This window comes from Mus caroli, unplaced genomic scaffold (genome assembly GCF_978045245.1).
Source record: "Mus caroli unplaced genomic scaffold, Mus_caroli_1 scaffold_9, whole genome shotgun sequence".
Taxonomy (NCBI): domain Eukaryota; kingdom Metazoa; phylum Chordata; class Mammalia; order Rodentia; family Muridae; genus Mus; species Mus caroli.
Window position 1 is genome coordinate 40,964,845 of NW_028227264.1, and position 16,300 is coordinate 40,981,144.

At 43.6% G+C, this 16,300-nt stretch overlaps 1 long non-coding RNA gene across 1 annotated transcript in view; it reads right to left on the reverse strand.

Annotated features, from left to right (window-relative positions):
* Positions 1-15,810: 15,810 nt before the first annotated feature.
* LOC147002629 (uncharacterized) overlaps positions 15,811-16,300 on the reverse strand; it is a 31,432-nt gene continuing 30,942 nt past the window's right edge. Inside the window, exon 3 of the long non-coding RNA XR_015048529.1 lies at positions 15,811-16,072. This is a non-coding gene — a long non-coding RNA (uncharacterized LOC147002629). The remainder of the gene's footprint in view (positions 16,073-16,300) is intronic.

Sequence of the window (16,300 nt, forward strand, 5' to 3'; positions counted from 1 at the left end):
AATTGAATTTTTATTCTCTTAATTTATTATTATTATTATTATTGAGACACTGTCTCAATATATAGCCCTGCCTGTCCTGGAACTCACTATGTAGCCTTGAACTCACAGAAATCCACTTCCCTCTGCCTCCTGAGTGCTGGGACTAAAGGCCTGCTCCACTACACCTTACTGTAACTGAATTTTTAATTCACTTAAACACCTTGAGATCAGAAACTTGACATCACTCCTCAGTTTTTTTAATTTTGTCTTATTACTTATCTAATGAACCCATGCCCACAGTGACACACTTCCTCCAACAAGGCCACACCTACTCCAACAAGGCAATTCCTTGGGCCAAGCATATTCAAACCACCACATTCCACTCCCTGGCCCCCAATGGATTATTCAAACACATGAGTCTATGGGAGCCATACCCAGTCATAGCATAATGCAAAATACACTTAGTTCAGCTTCAAAAGTCCCATAGTCTATAACAGTCTCAACAATGTTAAAAGTTCAAAGTCTGAGATTCATGCAATCTTTTAACTGTAATCCCCTAAGAAATCAAAATTAAAAAGCAGATCAAATTATTCCTCCAACATCATAGAATATACCTTAAATTCCAAAACATCATGATGAGGAAATACTGAACCAAAGTAAGACAGAAAACCAGCTGGGAAAACTCCAAACTCAGTATCTCCATGTTTGATGTCCAGCTCCTTTCATCTTTATTGACTACAACATAATTCTTTCTTTTTGGCTGATTCCAATCCATGTTAGCAGATTTCCTTTGGAGGTTTACCATAGCTCTGGTATCTTGAACATTTTGGGGTCACCAAGGCAATTTCAATGTTATAGATTCTTGTTCCAATGTCTGGGATCCACATATGATCTTCTCTGCTCTTCCAAAGGGCTGGCATCACTTCTCCAGCTCTGCCTTCTGTAGCACTCTAAGCTCTGGTTGACTCTACTCCACTGCTGCTGGTGGTGGTGGTGATCATGCCATGGTACTGACATCTCCAGGATGCTGGGATCTTCCACTGCAACTAGGCTTCACCAATAGCCTCTCATAGGCTCCCTTCATGGTGCCAAACCTCAGCTTCTTTGCATGACCCCTTCAGTCTTGGGCCATCAACTGCAACTGAAGCTACACCTTCACCAATGGCCTTCCCTGGCCTCTATTCTGTGCCAAGCCTCAGCTGCTCTCCATGACCCCTTCATGCCTCTGTCTCCTGGGACTAAAGGTATGTACTACCATGCCTAGGCCTAAGCTTCTCAGGGCCACTATGCTTCAAGATCTGGACCAAAAGCCTATGTTTTCCAGCCTCAAAATCATGTGTCCTCCATTTCTGTACTGTATTTCATTCTAGATTAAAATAACCAGGTAATAATGTCTACATATAACTATCCCTTGTTCAACTGCAAAAGCATAAACAATAAGCTTAGCTGGGTGGGATCTTGTCCCAAAGTCACCACTTCTTAATTCCATTTAATATCCTTGAAGATGGGATTTAATTCTATTCCACTTCCTGATGCTCTTTGATTACTTGAACCATACATTTTGTATTTTTTCTTTTTAAGGTTGCTATGCTTGATCACATGCTCTTCATGAAAGTAAACCAGAGGACCAAGTCTATGTTGGGCATTTTTGAGACCTCCTTTGTCAATGCAATTAACCTGAATCTCTTCACCTTAGCCTCAGACAGACTCTTCAGACAAGGTCAAAAAGCAGCCACATTCTTCACCAAAACATCCTAAGAACCATCTCTAGGCAACAGACTAAAATTCCTCTCCTCTGAAACCCCTTGAACAGGGGCTGCACAGTTCAAATCATCTTCAGTACCAACATCTTCTATATTCCTATTAGGATGGTACACTAAGCCCCTCTTAAAGCTTTCTACTGCTTTCCAAATCCAAAGTCCCCAAATCCACATCTTTCCAAATAAAAACATGGTCAGGCCTATCTGTCTTAGTTAGGGTTTCCATTGGTATGAAGAGACTCCATGACCAAGGCAACTTTTATAAGGGACAACATTTAATTGAGACTGGCTTACAGTTCAGAGGTTCAGTCCATTATCATTATGGCAGGAAGCTTGGCAGTCTGCAGGCATGCATACTGGAGGAGCTGAGTATTCTACATCTTGTTCCAATGGCAAACAGGAGAAGACTATCCCATGAGTACCTAGGAGGAGGGTCTCAAAGCCCACGCCCACAGTGACACACTTCCTCCAACAAGGCCACGCCTCCTAATAGTGCCAGTCCCTGGGCCAAGCAGATTCAAACCACCACATACAATCTGCATTGATCAAATCTACTCCCATTACTGCTCCAACATCCTCCCTAACCTTTTCCTCTTAACATCATTTGCTCTTCCCCCTCCCCCGGCCTGAGCCCCAGGCAGTCCCTGTGGAGCTGCCAGGATGTGCATGTGTATAGGATTGTATACGGGAGCATGGTTAGCCATGGCCTTTACGTGGGTGCTGAGCATTTGAACTCAGGGCCAATTAGCTCAGAGCCAGGTCTTCTCTCTCTCTCTCTCTCTCTCTCTCTCTCTCTCTCTCTCTCTCTCTCTCTCTCTCTCTCTCTCTTTCGAGACAGGGTTTCTCTGTGTAGTCTTGGCTGTCCTGGAACTCATTTTGTAGACCAGGCTGGCTTCGAACTCAGAAATCTGCCTGCCTCTGCCTGAACCGTCTTCCCATGTCCCCTTTGTGTTTCCTTTTCCTTCCTTCCTTCCTTTCTTTCCTTTTTTGGGGGGGAAGGGGGGTTGGGTTTTTTGGTTTTTTTTTTGTTTTTTGTTTTTTATTTTTTTGTGTTTTGAGACAGGGTTTCTCTGTGAGGCCCTGGCTGTCCTGGAACTCACTCTGTAGACCAGGCTGGCCTCGAACTCATAGAGATCCACCTGCCTTTGCCTCCCAAGTTCAGGGACAAAAGGTGTGCCCTACCACTACCCAGTTTCCTTTGTACTTCTTTCTTTCTTTAGAATTTCTTTTTTATAATTTATATATTTATTTTATGTATATAAGTACACTATAGCTGTCTTCAGACACACCAGAAAAGGGCATCAGATCCCATTACAGATGGTTGTAAGCCACCATATGGTTGCTGGGAATTGAACTCAGGACCTCTGGAAGAGCAGTCAGTGCTCTTAACCTCTGAGCCATCTCTCCAGCCCCCTCCTTTGTAGTTCTTAAAAGTTAAAAAAAAATAATAATAAGGCTAGAGACATGGTTCTGTGGCTAAGAGCAATTGTTGCTCTTGCTGATGGTTGGGGTTCAGCTCCCAGCACCCACATGGTGGCTCACAATCATCTGTAACTCTAGTTTTAAGGGATCTGGTGCCCTGTCTGACCTCAGCTGGCACGAATCACACACAAGGTGTACATAAACACATGCAGACAAACGCACATAAAATAATCCACTTAAAAATTTCAAAGAATGTACTTGCATTATTTTTAATGACATAAATATGTGTGTATCTGCATGTGGGTATATGCATGTGAGGGCAGGTCCCTAAGGAAGCCAAAATCATTGTATCCTTGGAACTGGAATTATGGGTTGTTAGTGAGCTGCCCAGTGTGCATGCCAGGAACCAAACTCAGAGCCTCTGGAGAAGCAGTAAGTGCTCTTAACTATTAAGTCATCTCTTCGACCCGATTCCTTCCTTTATGTTTCTTAAGGATGCAAATTGCCATCTAGAGAAAAAAACAAATAAACAACAAACCCAAGGACTTTGAAATCACACCTAAGCTTAAACTCCTACTTTCCCCCTATTTGGACAAACAATTCTCAGCTTCAGTTCCATATCTCTGAATAAGTGACAATGCTAGATACTGTGACACATGCCTTTAATCCTGGCTCTTTGGAGGCAGAGGCAGGCGGATCTCTGTGAATTCCAGGCTAGCCTGTTCTATATAGTGAGCTCCAGCACATCTAGAACTACATAGTGAGACTATAATCTCAGAGAGAGAGAGAGAGAGAGAGAGAGAGAGAGAGAAAGAGAAGAGTTAATGACAAAGATCATTGTGCAAATGAAATAATGTTATAAATACACGAGTGCCATGTAAGTAGTAGTGATCAGTAAGCACTTGCCCATGGTTTCCCTTGGGGTGCCCCCTACATGCACATTGCATCACATGATTTGGCGTGTTCTCTCTCTTTCTCTCAGTGTGTGTGTGTGTTAGAGAGAGAGAGAGAGAGAGGAAGAAGAAGAAGAAGAAGAAGAAAAAGAAAAAGAAGAAGAAGAAGAAGAAGAAGAAGAAAAAGAAAAAGAGGAGGAGGAGGAGGAGGAGGAGGAAGGCGGGTCTCACTATGCAGTTTCTATAGAGATCAGGCTGGTCTTGAACTAACAGATCTGTCTGCCTCTGCCTCCTGAGTGCTGGGATTTGGCTCCTGACATATATCCCTCTCATTGCTATCCAGAATCTTTGTCATTGTGATTATTCTGTTATCTCCTGACTACACAGTAATGTCTTCCAGCTTAGAGGCTTCATCTTTGTCTTTTGTGCCATTTCTTTGATCAGCGAGTTTGGGGTCAGAGTAACGGTTATTTGAGGGGAGATGACAAGGTGTCATGGCTCAGTACATACATGTCAGTGTATGTACTATGCTGCGAGATGTCTCTGTAAAAGGACGTTTAGGTTGTTGAGTGAGTCCTTCCGCTGCCATGTGAAGCACAGCTGCACAGGGGAGAGAGCGACGCGCCTCCCTGCACTAAAGAACCTTCCCCTGCAGCACGGAGAATCCCAGGCTTCAGCGAGGGCCACGTAATCATGTGGTGTTGCACTTAAAACCAGCATCCTGTGTCAGATGTAATACTCCTGAGTCCCATCACTGAATCTCTGCTAAATGAGCATTGATTAGTTCCAGCTGTTGAAAAATGCCAGGTTAAAGCAGCCGGTTAGAAAACCATCAACATGATGCCCAGGACTGGCTTAATTCACCTTTCTTCTTCAGGAATCCCATACATTACCTCCTTACTTGCTGTAGTGGACACGCCACTCAGCTAAAACCTCAGCGTTCCAGGCAGAGCACACTAATGTATTCCGTTGGAAGGTCCAGCAGTTAAATGACATGGGGTTGTCGTTTCTTCCTTTGTAATCAGCATGGCTTCACTTAGGATTTGAGCTCCCCAGCTGATTCTCCTGAAGGAACCCCTGAAGCAGCAAATTCGTGTCTCAGATGTGGCCCGGCAGCTCTAACCATCTCAGAATAGAGCCCATGGACCCCATCTACGCTCAAAAGATGCTGCTCTTTGTGGGCCCTTCTCTCCTCTAAAGCTGATGGAAAATTTGTCGGCTGTGTCTCTGAGGGGAGGTATTGGAAAGAGGACTGCATATGCATCTGGGCAACAGCACATACACATTCACACAAGACCCACACTCACATACACACACACACAGGAACACACACTCACACATGTGCACACTCACATATGTGCTCACACACAGACATGCACAAGCACAGGCACACACACACATTCACACACTCACATACACACACACAGGAACACACACTCACACATGTGCACACTCACACATGTGCTCACACACACTCACACACAGACATGCACAAGCACAGGCACACACACACAGGTATGCACACAATCACACATACTTGTTCTTCGCCAAGGTCAAACTCTGTTTCCTCAGTGCAGCTTTCTGGACAATTTCAGCCCCACTCCACTCCTTTCTTTGAACTCTAATTATAATCAGACTTCTCCCTCCATTAACTTAAGATTGGTTATTTAAGCGATTTTTGTGGTTTTTTAATATTCTGCTCGAGCAGTCTCCAAGCTCTCAGAAATCATGGACAAATAATGCCCCATCCTGTGTGTCTTGTCTGAGGAAATCCCCGTGTGATCCATTCCGACTCTTCCTGGGAGCCTCTGGAGTGGGAAAACCGTGCCAGCCGAGAGGATGGCAGTCCTGTCCCTGGGATGCTGTCTCTTGTAAGGAGCATGTTCCATCCCTGTGGCCTGTGGCATCTTGGACCACACATCAATGGAAGTGTTCATGGACTTGTTGATTTATTCGTTTTATATAAATTTATTAAATACCTACTCTGTGTGTGTGTGTGTGTTGGGGGAGGGGGGCGTCCTGGATTGTTGAAACTCAGAACTGGCAAGCTCCCTGCTGATCATTTTGGCAGAAATGAAGCAAGGTAGGTCTGGGGGCGGGGTGGCTCAGACTAAAAGCCTCTCTGCCTGTCTGCTCTTGCAGAGGAGCTGGGTTCAGTCCCAACACCCACACAGTGGCTTATAACCGTTTGTAACTCCAGTTCCATGGAATCTGATACCCCTTTTCTGGCCTTTGTGGGCCTCCTGAGCACACATGATGAACATACATACATGCACATGAAATAAAAGTAATAAAACTTTGAGTTGGAGATAAGTCTTGGAAATCCACTGGCTCTTGTTGTCAGAGAACTTGGGCTTGATTCCCAGTGTCTGCCTCCTGCAGGAAGACTTGAGGCTGGGCAGACTTTCTTCTGAGGCAGACTTCTTCGGACAGTTGTGAACTCAACTGTGACCAGCTCATGTTCTTGTTGCCTTTTCCTCTCTGCTAGACTTAGAGAATGTACCAGAGCCATGTTCATATCGTGTCATGAAGAAAGACCATGCACACACATTGCCCAGGCTACTTTATTTCTCAAGTGTGGGAACGGTGGCAGTGAGGATGGCTTGCGTAAGCATCAGGACATCGGTGGCAGAGCCACACGGGGACTCTGAAGCCAGGCCTCTGACATCCATGGTTTTATGGCTCACCCTCTCCTCTCATCACTCTCTGCCCACTACACTCTCTAGCCATCTATGCTACCCCATGGATTTTTCTTCTTCTTACAATTTCAGAAACAAAACTCCCACCACTGAAGGAAACCAGAGAACAAAATTAAAAAGTACAACTTGTTTTTTTCAACACTCACCCAAACATTTGGGTTTTGGATTTGTGGATTTGTGTGTGTGTGTGTGTGTTTCTTTTTTCTTGGAGATAGGGGGTCTCACTATGTTGCCTTGGTGGGCCTGGAACTCAGAATACAGACAAGTCTGGTCTTGAATTCATAGGAATCCACCTGCCTCCTCCTCCAGAGTACTGGGATTAAAGGTGTGCAACAACATGTTCAGGCCTTCTCCTAAACACTCAATGTGTTTACTAATAAGTACGTATCTACTAATATATATACATCTATACAGATACATATATATATATATCTGTATATATATATGTGTGTGTGTATATGTATGTATGTATGTATGTATGTGTATATATATATATATATATATATATATATATATATATATATATATATACATACACACACATATATATATATCTTCTATTCCAGGTTGCTTCAGCGATCATTCCACTGAACTGACTGAACTTGCAGCTGCTCCTTAGCCTTTTCTGATAGGAAGAGCGTTGCCCGACGTCCTGCTTGTAGCCACTTGCTAGCCTTTTCTGATAGGAACAGTGGTACCCAACTTCCTGTGTGCGTTCCTTCTTTTTCACTCTGTCTTTTCTTCTTTTCATTCAGACGTGTTTTGGTTATAAGTGGCAGAAACCCAACTCAGACTAGCGTGAGCACAAAGGGATTTAGTAGGAAGACTAGGAATATCTGGATTTTGTAGTTTCTAGTCCAGCCACATGTAGCTCGTGGAATTTATTGATTTTTTTTTTTTTTTTTAAAGAGAGAAAAGAAATCCAAGGAATTCATGGGGAAAATATTTGGCATGAAGTGAAGGCTAACACAGTGACTGTCTACCGCAGTGGCTCTCCACCTTCCTAAGGCCACACCCCTTTATGTTCCTCATGCTGTGGTGAGGAACATAAAATTATTTTGTTGCTACTCCATAACTTTAATTTTGTTACTGTTAGAAATGACAATGTAATTATATGATATACAGGATATCTGAAGTGTACCCCCAAATGAGTGGCAACCCACAAGGTTGAAAACTACTGATCTACTGTCTTTTGACTTAAGAAAAAAAAAAGAAAAGCTTTATAGCTTTTTTTTTTTTTTTTTTTTAAGAGCATATGCTCATTATGAAAAAACGTTATTGGAAGGAAAAGGTAGATTCTGATCGTAGGAAGGAATTCTGTCCTGGGAGGTGTGAGTAATACTTCTGACCTACAACACATTATTTTTTAATAAGAAAAAGTCCACATTTCTAAGAAGATATTGCCATGTGTGGGGCCTCTAGCAAAGCAACTCAAACTGTCAAGCAAATTATTAAGGGATACCTTTAGGAAATACAAAAATAAGTAGTCATTCTTTAACAAAGTGTGGTCAGGGCTGGAGAGATGTCTCAGAGGCTAACACCATTTGCTGTGGTGTCTGAGGACCTTGCTTAATTCCCAGCACCCACAATCACCTGCAACTCCAGTTCCAGAAGATCTGATGCCCTCTTCTGGCCTCAAGAGGCACTGTATGCATGGGTCCACATATACTTTATACATTGCTTCATTGAGAAACCAGCTGACTCCATTTTGTAACTACAGGCGGTTCATTTAGGTCTCTGTTTAAAAACCACCCTGTGGTTTTGCCCTATAAGAGGCTTAAAAATTGGCTTGGGGCTGATTTCTCAAATCCAACCTTAGGGAGAGTCAGCTATCATACTGTGCTGTGCACAGAATAAACGTTGCTTTGATTTGGCAATAATTCATGGTTGGTGGTATTTCTCCTTGCTTGGTAGAATTAACATTTGGAGGTCCCAGTGAGACCAGGCTGGCCTTGAACTCAGAAATCCGCCTGCCTCTGCCTCCCAAGTGCTGGGATTAAAGGCGTGTGCCACCACGCCCAGTATGGCCTCAGCTCTTTATTAAGCCAGTCAGAGGATGAAGGAGGTATCTGTTAAATATTGATACCAAAGTCAGGCTAGTACTCAACTCTCTGCCATTACAAAAATCAATAGTTGAAGAATACAAAGACAGCCTTTACAAAGTGCATAAAAAAATTATCCCAACAGAAAAGAAAATAAATGAGCCTATGTCACCTTTGGGCTTAGGGCCATCCATCTTTGCTTAGGTTTTGATGCTGACTGACAATCAATATAACTGAGACATTCCTATCTTATGATGTAGCAAGACAATAGACTGAGCCATCTGGCAGAGTCTATAGAATGTCCCTCCTTACTGGAGGTCTATTCAGGCTAACAGAGACTGACTGACTAATGCACGTCTAGCCTCCGTGTCTTTGCTAACTTTGTTGAACTTTAGCTATTTTGATAAACTGAGTCACACAGCAATCCTTGATGCTCTGTGTGATGCACTATGAAAGGTCCAGGGACACAAAGCTGCCTGTCTCCAGAGGGACTGTATTTATGATTTAAAGTTTTAGTTAGATACTGAAAGAGCCTCAGTTCAAAAAGTCGTGATTTTTTTTTAAAGGCTAAACTTAACAGGGATAAAAATACAAATCCTAATCTTATAAAAGCTACTAACTTATTATAAACGGTTGAAGATGATTAAGACATGTAAGTTAAAAGTCAGCCACCTTATAAATGATCAAATCCTTTAATATGCTCCAACCAATACTTGTAGTCATGCGAAATACAAGGTCAAACCTAATGCAAGTAACTCCAAAAACAATTATTTAAAATCAGGTATACTTAATAGATAATGATCCTCAGACACCTCAGATGTCTTCTGAATATGGCATGTGAAATATTTAATGGGAAGGCTTCCCGTGATAGATAGAAATGCCAGCTCGTAGCAGCAACCCTAAGGTCTCCAAAGAAAACAATGGAACACAGCTCACTCCACTGGATTATGATGATGCTAACCACCGAGCCAAGAACGACTTCATGGCTTCCCCTCCCTGGCCACCAGGACCCTGCCCAAACTGGGTAGTGTGGAGTTGACTGCTCCATTCTGCCTCATCAAAGTAGGTCAGTTTTCCCAAGTTCCTCCACAGGAAAATATCTCAGACCTTCTGGGTCTGAAAGCCAAAAGCTAATGCTACCCTGTGCAGTAACTAAAGGTGTAATACTGTCCTGTATGACAGCTAAAGACCTACATACAGCCACTGCACATCCCTCCTCCCCCGACAAAGTCACAGAGACCACCACCGGAGCCTAGGGTATTTGTCTAGGTAGCTGGCAAGTCACAGTCAGTTGATACAGAGGTCATTGGGATTATATTTCCTGCTATGTTTTCGTCTTCTCAGATCTCAGATGATGTTAAAGCTAACTGTACTCTTACCAGTTTACTGCATGGCCACTACATTTTATATATGAAAACCAGACCTTGATTTTTCTAGAGCTATTTATTAGATGTCCTGGTGAGAAAGATAAACTCACAAAACCAGATTTCAATGTAGCTTTTTTGCTATTCCTTTATTCAGAGGAACTTGCAATAACTGTTCTCAGCAATCAACCATTTGTGTTTCTTGATAACTGATTAAAGAATAGAACTTAAAAATAATACATGATGTCAAAAATTAAAAGTTTTGGCATAATAATGGAGTTCTGATATTTAAAAATGCTTCTCATTATGCTGAAAACATCTGTCATACACACACACACATTGCCCTCTGAACAAAAAAAAAAAAAGTGTTTCTTACCTCAAAATCATTTTGGGGTCCCTAAGCTTACACATTGACTCCAAGGTGTGAGCCTACTTCATCAGTTTACTAATCTCTTTTGTAAGCTTCAGGTTCTTAGCGTTCATGAAGTTTAACTCCTGTCCCTAGTCTGTGTATGTCTCAGCAGATTTCCACTCGGCTGACAGACTCCATCCAGGAATCAGCTGCAGACTGCAAACTGCTCCAAAAGTGATCTGCACCATGCCAGTGTGCCCTGGACTTGCTGGAAGCTGACGTGAACCAGTCCAGCTGATGTGACTGCTCCCAGACTCTGTAGCTGGGTCAGCTAACCTGATGCTTCTGATGATGAAGGCCCTCCAGGCCTTTGGCTAACATTCCAGCTGTCCTAGGTGCTGATAAGATCACCCTAACTTCAGCTGAGAAGCAGTAACAGAAGAGGGTACATTGCCCCTTATCCTCAACCAAGGCTGCAGTGTGAGGTCCAAAGAAGCTCCCAGGCAAAGAGGACAAAATGGCTATGCACCATTCTATTGGCATACCAGGACATATACCGGACTCCTGGCTCCTTCACTATCAAAAAGGTACCTGTCAAAACTAAATACTTGGACCAACAAGAGGGAAGCAACCGGTACCAGCCCCTGGTCAACTGACCCCTCCACCTTTGACTCGGCCTCTGCAGGTCCCCTCATGTTCCTACTGATAGGCCATGGATCTTCTTATGCATTACAAATTTTGTTTCTATCAGATAGAAAATGTTAAAATGTTCACTCTTCGTTGGCATTATCAGCCCCTTCAGCCACTAGACAGGTAAATTGCCTATCGAGGATTTGACAGGGACACATAAGACAAGAGGGGATTGAGAAACCAGCCAGACTTCATTTTGTGGTCAAGAGCCATTTTGATATGCTAGTTCAGCTAGGTTTCTGTTTACTATAAAACTTAAGTTTCTATTTCTAGGAATTTGGGCTGCATCACAGCCCTGTAACCATAGAATGTACTGTAATCAATGTTCCAGGGAGAATTGTCTGGTCTTGCTTCTGTAACCATGCTTGGTTGCAAAATCCCCACCCTGTGGTTTTGCCCTATAGAAAGGCTTGAGAAGTTGGCTGAGGGTTAAGCTGTTGAAGTCCGCTTTAGGGAGAGACAGCACTCCACCAGCTTTGCTGTGCACAGAGTAAAGTTTGCTTTGATTTGGCCATAATTTGTGGCTGGTGATCTTTCTCCTCTGTTGGTGAACTTAACATATGCATACATAAAAGTCAAAATAAATCTTTAAAGATACGGTGGTGAAGTTAAATTGTAGCTCTGTTTTGTGGTTAAGTCATTTAAATATCTGTTTCTTTATGTGTCTGTGTGTGTGCCTGGGTGTATATAGGTGCACCACATGTATACGGGTGCAGTGAAGGCCATACAAAGAACTGGACCCCTTAGAGCTGGACAGGCTGTTGTGAACCATCTGATGTGGGTGCTAGGAACCAAGCCCAGGTCCTCTGCAAGAGCAATAAGTGTTCTTAACCCCAGCCACCTCTCAAGCTCATGTGGTTAAGTCTTATTTAAAACACGACCTTTTTTTTCTTTTAGGTTCTAGTTTGGTTAGAAAGCAGTTTGGTATATTTTCTGATGGTCAGTAAAGTAATGTATGTATGTATGTGTGTGTGTGTGTGTGTATAGGTACACATACACACATACACAGAGAGAGAGAGAGAGAGGCACCCATGCACATACACACAGTAATAAATAAATGTAACTTGAAAACTGTAAAGACTTCTAGGAGGTGGAGCCTGGTGGTGAACTCCTTCAGTCCAGGCACTTTGGAGGCAGAAACAGGTGGATCTCTGCTGAGTTCCAAGTCAGCTCAGGCTACAGAGTGAGACTTTGCCTCAAACAAACAAACAAACAAACAAACAAAACAAAACCCTCCAGAGTTTGAGAAATGACTCCATGGTGGAGAGCAAAGTGCACCCACTTTCAGCTCCAGAGAATCTGATGCCCTCTTCTACACACACACACACACACACACACACACACACACACACACACACAAATACAGCCCTAGAGAAAGAAAACGTAGTGCTTAACTTTTTTTTTTTCCTTTAACAAAATCCCATTAATTTCCCATGTAAATCAATACAGGGGGAAAAAAAAAAAGAAAGAAAAGTACAATTCAAGGACTGTGGTCTCAAACTGAATTTTCTGGACGCCAGTGGATCTCGTTTTAAACACCTGTAGTGTTGTGTTGCTTTGACATTTTTAGCAGCTCCAGAAGGAAATCTGATTTCAGAGAGGAGGAGAAGAACCACTGTACATCACGTGACTAACGTGGTTCCAAGACCCTCACGTCCTACTCTTAGCTTTTGAATACTTTCCTACCCGCTCTTACACACACAGAGAAGTTGGTGACCTCTCCCTCAGGGGCTTTCTCCTTTCCTCAGATTTGGTTTAAGAGAAATCCCTGCAGGGGAGCGAGCTAAAACAACACATTTGATACCCCTGTGGTGGTCACTCCCTCTCGCTCTTTGATTCGAACTTATCCCTTAAATTCCATCTCTTTCAGCCACTCTAGAAATAATCCTACCCAATTCAGTTTCTGTCAAAGCCCTGGTGCTCGATAAAGTCCTCTCATTTGCTTAGTGAAGAAATATCATTTGTCCCCTAAGACAGGCAGGCAGTATGCCAGGTCTTGAGGCTGCAGCGGTGACCCCGACAGAAGCAGGGTCACCTGATCTCGCAGACCTTTGATCTAGTGATTATGACACTGCAGGTGTGCTGGAGCCCAGATAAACACCAAGTAGGATCCAGACTGAAAATCAAGGATTACCAATTACAACCAATCGGCATGGAACTTGGTCACATGTAGGCAATAGCATTTTATTTGTTTAAAAATCGAATTGCATATTCCTTTAAGTGGGATGATTATTGGTTCTTTGTCTGTTTTAATAAAGGATTCTACTAGTCCATGAAAAGCCAGGTTGGTTACAAAAGTGCACAGATTTCAAACCTCCAGCTCAGCCAGTCTTGCAGAGAGCGTGCCCTAGTTCCCTCGGTAGTGCAATCGCTATTAAAAAGGTGGTCTCTAAGAGAAGAAGACTCCTTAGGCTGGTAGCAATCATCACTTTCCAGTGGCTAAGAAAATGGAAGCATTCCTCCGGAGAGGAACGAGAGTTTCTTGTGAAGAGTTGGGCACAGCCTCTCTCGAATTGAGGGCCGGTAGCTTTTTACACTGTTCTTCTGCGTGGCTTTGAGGGTCACTCCTCAGAAGTAAGACTCAGCTCAGAAGAGGATCGGAGTGACAGTCTCTCTCCCTCTGTCCTGTAACTATCCAATCCCTCTCATTCCAGTTTCCTCCTCCCTGTCTCTCTAAGTCTCTCTCACCCATCCTGCCACGACCTGACAGCTTATTGGAGACTTTAACCACGCCCACCGTTCAGGGCTTGGGCGGCAGGCTGCGCAGTGGGAGGGTTGAGATTTCTTTGGGTCGAGGTGTAGTTGGCAGCCGCTGAGGGGAAATCTTGCACCAAGCCTCAGGTCCTCAACTGCAAAACAGCAATCACAGTCAACCACCACCACAAGGCAAGAAGGAAAAGGAGGCGGGAGGGAAAGAGGAGGTGGTAGTAGCCGCAGAGATTTTTCTCCCAAGTATGTGCCAATCTCCTTAGAAATGTTGTAATTAAGCCCCAATTAGCCTCGTCTGGAGGCAACGCAAAACCCCCAGTTCTGTAAGGTTAGCCAAAGGCCTGTGCATATTCCCCAGAAGGAGATAAAACGTGACAGCATGCACCAAAAGAAATTCCCAGTTTTCACCTCATTAAACAGATAGAAATAACCCATGAGGCTGCTAACGCTGCCACGACTGTGTGTCTTATGCAGGCTTGCTCCCTCTCCTGACCGGTTTGACCTCTAATGTATAGACTTCTGTGCTTATCAATCTAGCATACATCCACTAGTTTATCTGTTTCTCTTTCTGCCACCACCATCCTTCAGAGCTCCTCCATGGCTCATTTGCAGGCCTGCCCCTTTACTACCCCTATTGCTGCTCGCAGAGGTTACTGCTTATGTGCCTAGGGCCTGATTTCTTTAAAAAATGAATACATTTGGTAAGAGTTTTCTAGGTCTCTGTTAGGAAGTTAGGAACTCTTTCCCTTAGGTCTGAGACACATTGAGACAAACTCCATATAGATGTTTAAGGATAACTTGGCCTGTAATGAATCCTAACCTGTTTGGACAGTAAGACTTTGTTCAGAGGCAAGAAATTTTTCTAAGTTCCGTTTCTCAAAGTGTCTATAGAGCAACCATCTGTTGTTAACGTTTATTTCTTTTTCTTTTCTTTTTTTAAAATAAAAGACGTATTATTTATTCATTTGATGTATATGAGTACACTGTTGCTTTCTTCAGACACACCAGAAGAGGGCATCAGATCCCATTACAGATGGCTGTGAGTCACCATGTGGTTGTTGGGAATTGAACTCAGGACCTTAACTGCTGAGCCATCTCTCCAGCCCAATCCAATTTATTTCCTTTTTTTAAAGAAAGATTATTAGTATCATCATCATCATCATCATCATGGAGCCCTGGCTATCCTGGTACTTACTATGTAGACCAGGCTGGGATTGAACTCAGAGAGATCAGCCTGCTTCCTCTTCTTGAGTGTTGTTGGGTTTAAAGGCATGAGTCACCACAACTGACTTAGTTATTGAAATTTTTTTTTTAAAGATTTATTTTATTAATATATGTAAGTATACTGTAGCTGTCTTCAGACACTCCAGAAGAGGGAGTCAGATCTTGTTGTGGATGGTTGTGAGCCACCATGTGGTTGCTGGGAATTGAACTCTGGACCTTCGGAAGAGCAGTCGGGTGCTCTTACCCACTGAGCCATCTCACCAGCCCGTTATTGAAATTTTTAATGGGAAAGGCTTCAGAGAAGTTTCAGGATAAATTGTATTGAATACTTTTGAATAAAGATTACTGAAAGCATCCACACATGGAAACAATTCTGTGCGCATGGACGTATGTGTGTCTGCGAGTGTGTGTGTGTGTGTGTGTGTGTGTGTACATGCCACTACCCACATGTGGAGTTCAAGGACATCTTTTGGAGTTGGCTTTATCCTTCCACTCAGCCGGGCGTGGTGGCGTACGCCTTTAATCTCAGCATTTGGGAGGCAGAGGCAGGCGGGTTTCTGAGTTCGAGGCCAGCCTGGTCTACAGAGTGAGTTCCAGGACAGCCAGGGCTACACACAGAGAAACCCTGTCTTGAAAAACCAAGAGAGAGAGAGAGAGAGAGAGAGAGAGAGAGAGAGAGAGATATCTTGGCTTTGAACTCAGGTTGTCAACTTTGCCCAGCAAGTACTTTACCCTGCTGAGCTGTCTCTCCCGGCCATGCACTCCTCTAGGCCTTCAAGGCCGTTATGTCAGAGGAGGCGGGGCAGTCACCTTTGTATTTGGATGGGTCAGGGCTAACCCTGCGTCATCTGGATGACCCAACATCTTGCTTCTTGCTCTTATTGCTCTGCTTCTCTGCTTTTCTCCAGTTCAGCGTTCAGCAACGTGTCTGCCAGCAGCTACACACAGAAACAGAGAAGTGCTCAGGAAAGCTAGCTTGGCTGTGAGAGAGCTTCAACCGAGGGCAGGCTGGCTTCATCAAGCAATGCTGAGAACTTGCTGGATCTTCACTTGCCTCCACTGCTGTGTCTTCTTGCTGCCCTCGGCTTTTATGGTCTCTCCTTTATCCTTTCTTGGAAACAGTTCCCCATTTCCTAGATTCACTTTAGAATGAGAAGGGCTCCGAG